The following is a 7,107-nucleotide window of genomic DNA, read 5'->3' as shown; positions in this document are numbered from 1 at the left end:
AAACTGGTAGAGTACAGAGAGTTTGTTAGATGTGCTAACATGTGCTTGCTGCCTCTTTTGATGAGAACCATGATAGTACTGTGGGCTGGAAACTGGAATCATTACACTCAATACATCCTGTGATACCATTTAACTATCATATGTGCATGCTGGTTATATTACAATAACAAAGCTCTTCTTTAATGACATGCAAAGTGTGTGAGTGTGTTTTATGTGTTACCTTCCTCAGCCTTCCTATGCTCTTCCTGGGGGAGCAAATGCTCTAACAACGTCCCCAGAGGACTTGCAGCTTTGTTGTGTTGTTTGCCTGTTGCTATACAGCAGCCACTCAGCTCAGCATCAGCAGCCCCAACATAACCCAGTGGGCAAAAGCTAGAATCCATCCACCCCCTACCCCACTGAACTGAGCCTGTTTGCACACAGCATACGCATTCAGTTAAAATGGGGGAATAAGAGTAGGGCAAGATGTAGGAAATTATGGCCTGTGGGCAGATGTGTTTTGGTACTTTCACCCAGACAGTGGGTGAAACAAAAGTTACAACTTCCTTGGACTCTGTGGCAATATTACTCACACTGCAGTTATGCTTGTGGATTGCACAACAAGAGTCACATTAAAAAGTCTGGAAGGAGATGTGTTCTGTTTAGGCTGCAATGTCTTTATGAAGTACACAAGTTTACGGTGAGGCAATCAGCTCTGAACAGAAGACCAGATGGTTTATTCAAAATTAAATTTTAGGCAATAGTTGACACCAGACTGGCCACACAAAAAGTTTTCTGTTCTATACAGCATTTACACAAGTGGCAGGTATGTGTGGATACTACATCATGTGATAAATTAGACTGACAGCTAAAGAAACTTATTTTTATCCTGTTAAAGTATATCAATATCCTAATTTTACTACTGCATTTACACATACATTCTATTTTTTTTTTTAAAGGAAAAAATGCACTTAAACTAACTGAATTATTAGCAATTATTGGTTTCCAAGATGCTTACATTACATCAATGTGCATCTGTATTTCCACCCTAATTTGAAACACCTTTGATGAAATTTGTGGTGCAGACTGTAAAAATGATCATGAATGGAAAATGAGCGGACTGTATCAACCTCTGGGTTTTCTGAGAAAACCCAAATGGTCAAGTTATTTTTTAACATTGCAGATGTGAAACAGTTTCTGTATTTCTAACGTTAATCTCTGACCACAGGCTAATCCTTAGTGTGTTGGTTAGACTTAGACTTAGACTTAGATAAACTTTATTCATCCACAAGGGAAATTGATTGGTCACAGTAGCAGTAACACTCTTAAGAACCACAGATAAAGAAAGATTAAATAAAATAAAAATAAGTAAATAAAATCTAGTAGAATAAAATAAAATAGTACAAGCAAAATGTACAAATTTGCATATTAGCATATGGACAAATGTACAAGAAATAGAGACGGAAGAATATATTATATACACAGGGATGATAGTAAGGTGCAATAGTGTCCACTACCATGACTAACATGGCGTTATCTGTTACAGAAAGGTGAGTTGTTGTACAGCTGGACTGAGAATGGTATGAAAGTAGTCCTGTAGCTGTAAAGTAGTCCTCCAGTGTGGGAGCGGAGCTGGATCAGTCTGTTTGAGAATGAGCTCCGCTGCCCCTCTATTGTCTGGTGTAGTGGATGTGACGGATTGTCCATGATGGAGAGCAGTTTGTCTAGTGTCCTCCTGTCCCTCACTGAGACAAACGTCTCCAACTCACTGCCAATGACATGACCAGCCTTTCGGATCAATTTGTCGATCGTACTTATGTCCTTTTTGCTGGTGCTGCTCCCCCAACAAACCACAGCGAAGTACAGGGCGCTCGCAACAACAGCCTGGTAGAACATCTCCAGCAACTTGCTGCATACGTTGAAAGACCTCAGCTTCCTCAGGCAGTAGAGTCTACTCAGTCCCTTCTTGTACACAGCATCACTGTTGTCCCTCCAGTCCAGTCTGCTGTTCATGTGGACGCCTAGGTACTTATAGTGGTCCACTACTTCCACATCCACATCCACATCCACATCAACATTAGCATTAGTAGCTGCCATTTCCAAATGGAATTTTATTTTCTACAATTCCCAAGGTCATTTAATATCTGCCGGAAGCTGCTGGACATATTCTACCAGACTATTCTTGCCAGTGCCCTCTTCTATGCTGTGGTTTGCTGGGGAGGCAGCATCCAGAAGAAGGACACCTCGCGGCTAGACGAACTGATACAGGAAGTGGGCTCTGTGAAATGGACAGAGCTGGAGTCCCTGACATCGGTGGCAGATGCAAGAACCCTGAACAAAATCCGGTCCATTATGAACAATGTCCACCACCCTGTACAGGACACCATAGTCAGACAGAGAAGCTCATCCAGTGACAGGCTGCTGTCTCTGTCTATCTATCTACTTTGGGATACTATCACGCATATAAAACTCACTCAGCTACATCAACAGTACTACAGATGTCTCCTTTATAATGTTGGTCAATTTGTCACACTGTGCATGTTTCACTGATCTGAGTTAATAGGCACTGCAGGGAAACCAGTAGAGGCCAGAGAAGCAGCTTTGGGACTGTGAGGTCACAGGTTTGCATCCCACTATGTGTGGCTGAGGTGCCTTGAGCAAGCACCCGAACCCAGTCAACTCAATGCCCAGTGCTCAGAGGGTGCACACTGCTGTGTGAACAAATGGGTTAAATGCAGAGAAAGAATTTTCCATGAGGGATCATTCATTCATTCATTCATTCATTCATTCATTCATTCATCTTCTGTAACCGCTTGTCCTCTGGAGGGTCGCAAGGGGACTGGAGCCTATCCCAGCTGTCAGCCGGCGAGAGGCAGTGTCCACCCTGGACAGGTCTCCAGTCTATTGCAGGGCTAACACAGAGAGACAGACAACCATTCACACTCACACCTACGGCCAATTTAGAATCACCAATGAACCTAACCAGCATGTCTTTGGATGGTGGGAGGAAGCTGGAGTACCTGGAGAGAACCCACGCAGACACAGGGAGAACATGCAAATTCCACACAGAAAGGCCCCAGTTGGCTTGGATTCAAACCCAGAACATTCCTGTTGGGAGGCATCAGTGCTAACCACCACGTGCCGCCCCATGAGGGATCAATAAAGTAAATAAAAATGTTAACGCTTATTCACTGCTTACTCTTTATCAATGCTGAATTCCTCTGTGGGGCTTTTTCTGCTTCCTGCTAAGGATCAGGTTTGGCTCTATAAATGACTCTGACATGGACACACACATACGCACCATTCAGTCTACAATGGGTTGATTACATTCAAGTGAGACTGACTGCGTGTTTGTGCCCCCTCTATATGGTCGCTCTATTCCTCTCTGTGTTTTTTCCACATTAACTTGCCCCGGCAAAGCAGCATAGACACATGAAGGGGTGGTTATTAGCCTGAACTAGTGACACCAGCTTAACCATTCAGGTTAGAGGAGATTAAAAGTAAATGACTTTCTCCTTAACAAAAAGAACTCTTTGTCTCGGAAAAGTGTGGAAAGAGTGTGGAAACGCCACTCCAAAATGACGTGACACAAAAGGGCACATGGAAATATATTCATTCCGTAAGGCAGCCTGATAATAGCAAGCTTACAGTTTATGCCACAATCTTTATCTTGTTTAAAGTTGTGTATCAAATATGATACAGCAGGTATACTGTATAACATTCCTCAGTGATGCCATCTGTTAAGCTGCTCCTTTTTTTTAAGCTGCAGATCTATTTCAGTCATCTTGGATACTTTAATGTCTTTGCATTGCTACCTGCTACATGTCAGCTCTGGATATCTCCAACACACCTGTGCGCATTAGTGTGACTTTGATGGCGCACACACGGGGCAATGTACAATAAACTGCACAGAGCGGTGACTCACTGTGGATTTCTGCAGTGAATTGATGGTAGTGGGAGTAACAGCTATGGACTCAAAGTGCATGCTAAGTGCTGAAATACCCTTGTCATTCACCTCATGTGATTTATTCCACAGTAGGAGTTTAAAAACACAATAGAAATTTTTTTACCATCTTTATAGAGATTATTTTTTCCATTTACACCCCACCGGTGTCTGCAACCTGACCTTTCTGTTTTTGAGTCTTACCACAGATTTGCAGAACATTTGACCTCCATCTAGCTTGTTTTATTTTGTGTGTGCACCTGCTTTATTCCCGTTACCTCATAAAGACAGACGACCCCACCCGCAACTAAATGGAAATTGTTGTGTGGACACTTTTGCACATGAACTGACACCGAAACAACACACAGCTGCTCAGGAAAACAAGTTGCCATGTTTGAAACTTTGCAAACTGTTCTTTCTAAATTGATACAAACCTGCATTTCATTTCAACATTTCAGGCTGTAGCATCCAGTGTTTCATTTCAAATTGAATGTGCTCAAGCACATAGCCTAAAGGGCAAAAGAAATGTAGAGGGAACTGTGAAACTAAAAAAATAAAGCCCTATAATTACTATATTAACATGCAAGACAGTGAAGAAATAATCCAATTCTTTGCCAATATGTTTAGACAAAAATACTCTGTTCAAAGTAAAATTCTTGCATTCAAGATGTCCCCTAAGTGGAAAAGTGTATAATACTGTATATAGAGTGTACACCGATGAGCCACAACTTTAAAATCACTGACCGGAGATGTGAATAACATTGACCATCTTGTGACAATACAATGTTCTGATGGGAAACTTTTGGACCTGGCATTCATGTGGATGTTACGTAGACATGTAGCACCCACCTAGACCAGACCAGGCACCCCCACCCCATAGCAAATTCACTAGATCCCAAACTGATCAAGTATTTGTGGGATGATCCACAGAGTCCCCTCCCCTCAACCCATAGGACCCAAAGACCCCCACTAATAACATTCTGTTTCCAGACACCACAGCACACCCTCAGAACTTAGGCCCATGTCCATTCTCTGATGAGTCACAAGTGTTTTGGAGACCTACACTATATTCGGAAGGTGGTCATAATGTTATGCCGGATCAGTGTATACCAGTTCAAAAAAGAAATTCACACATTTGTTTTTCAGTCCATTTTTGCCGTTCTCTTTTTCAACCACATAACAAAATAAAAAGGTTATAAAAAGAATCCTGTTAGGGAAACAATACAATAAAACCAGAAACCATATATATTATTAGAAATGTTCAAAACAGAATGCACTATTTTTACTGTTCTAAAATAATATGAAAACAAATTGCATAAATAAATTGTCATAAATGTCTTATAAGAATAAGAAGAATAAGAATAAGAAAACCTTTATTTGTCCCACAATGGGGAAATTGCAGTTTGCAACAGCATGCAGAAATGACAGAGATAGAATGGTTCGAGTAATACTTTGTACGATAAGGTACGTCCCACTTCTCTCTTATCTCCCCTCAAACTATTTTTGTCTCCATTCTGCAGATTTCCATCTCTCCATGATGAGATGAGTATGTCTGTTTCGTTTAATAGGTGAACCATGAGCTGCCTGCGAGAAGTTACTCTTCACCCACCCCCACATGTATGCACAAATTCAGTCATACCAGTACACAAGATGATTAATGGGTACAGCTGCTTGTCACTCTCTAACGCCTTTCTTCCATTTATACCAAGACTCATTGCGGTGGAGCTTCCGTCTGTCTTACGTCTTTAATCATCGCACAGTTCCCTCTATGTTTGACATTAATATTTTCCTACCACAAACATTGGCTTTGTGTTGTACTCGCCTGCTGGAACAGCCATTTTGAAGGTCGGAGCTCATTCATTACAAGAGCCAGGTCAGGACAACCACTTTCCACCTGTACCCTGTGATCCCCAGTCGAGTTAAGTGTTTTAGTAGTAATGGTTACAAGATGTATTAGTACCAGTAGCTATCGTGGTACCCAGTATGTGGGTCTTAACCTATGGTTGTCATTTTAAATCTACAATAATGTCTTAAAATTTTAACTTGGAGTCCTTGAATTTTCCTTTTCTGATGAGTCCTGGTATGTTTTTACTACGTGCCTTGAATTTCTGAGCTGGGTTCTTTGTGCCTTTCACTTTTATGATCTCACTGACACAACATTATCTCATATAATAAAGGAGGAGCAGCATTTGATCAGCACTGTCATCTCTTGGATGCTCTGGTTTCTGGGTTTTACTTTTGTAATTTTTGTCCTATCTTTTGATTGCTTTGTGTCCTGTTTACAGCATGTACTATGTCCGCTGACTGTTGAGACTGTTACTACACTCACAATTACTATTGTAACATTTTGCATTAAATCACAATTGGCTTAAACTATATCTAGGGCAATAAATAACGAATTGTTGTATATCACTGATTAATTCTTTGTCGCCACTTGTCGCTGGGTTGGAGTCTATCCCAGCTGTTGGTGGGCAAGAGGTGGAGTATACCATGGACAGGTTACCAGTCGATTACAGGGCTAACACAGAGAGACAGATGACCATTCACACTCACATGCCCACCTACGACCAATTCAGAATGACCAATGAACTTAAAAAGCATATCTTTGGATAAAACACCTAGAGAAACCCCACACAGACACAGGGAGAACATGCAAATTCTACACAGAAAGGCCCCAGTCGGCCTGTGGATTCAAACCCAGATCCTTCTTGATGTGTGCCTTGCTGTAGATCAGTTGTTCGGTATTCCTTTTGATGTAGAGAATCTCAGTTTAACCTGGAAGCTCATAGAAGTCAGCTGAGTCAGGCATGAAAGACAGATCCTGCCATCTAGTTACTTCGGAAGTAAGAGCTTGGAATGATGCCACATCTGAGTTGATAACATTCTAGTAAAACAAGTCAGAAAACCGGATACAGTGCAGTGGTATTTGCTCAGTAGCCAGGTTAGTCATTGTGGGCATACAAACACCATACAGCAGCAACAAGTCACCAGATAAAACTTGGGCAGAACTGCCTGTGTGCCTGATTTACTGAGACACACGTAGACAGAAGTGCGAATGAACTCAAAGAAAAAAGCATCAGTATACAGCTTTCAGTTAAACTATTTATGCTGTAAGAATGTACGCTGCAGAGAATTCAAAACTTTTAGCTTATTTATTTTTGACAAAGCATTGTCTGTGAATCAAA

This window comes from Chelon labrosus (genome assembly GCF_963514085.1).
Source record: "Chelon labrosus genome assembly, chromosome: 4".
NCBI lineage: Eukaryota > Metazoa > Chordata > Actinopteri > Mugiliformes > Mugilidae > Chelon > Chelon labrosus.
The sequence above is the reverse complement of the archived record's forward strand: the minus strand, read 5'-3'. Positions refer to the sequence as shown.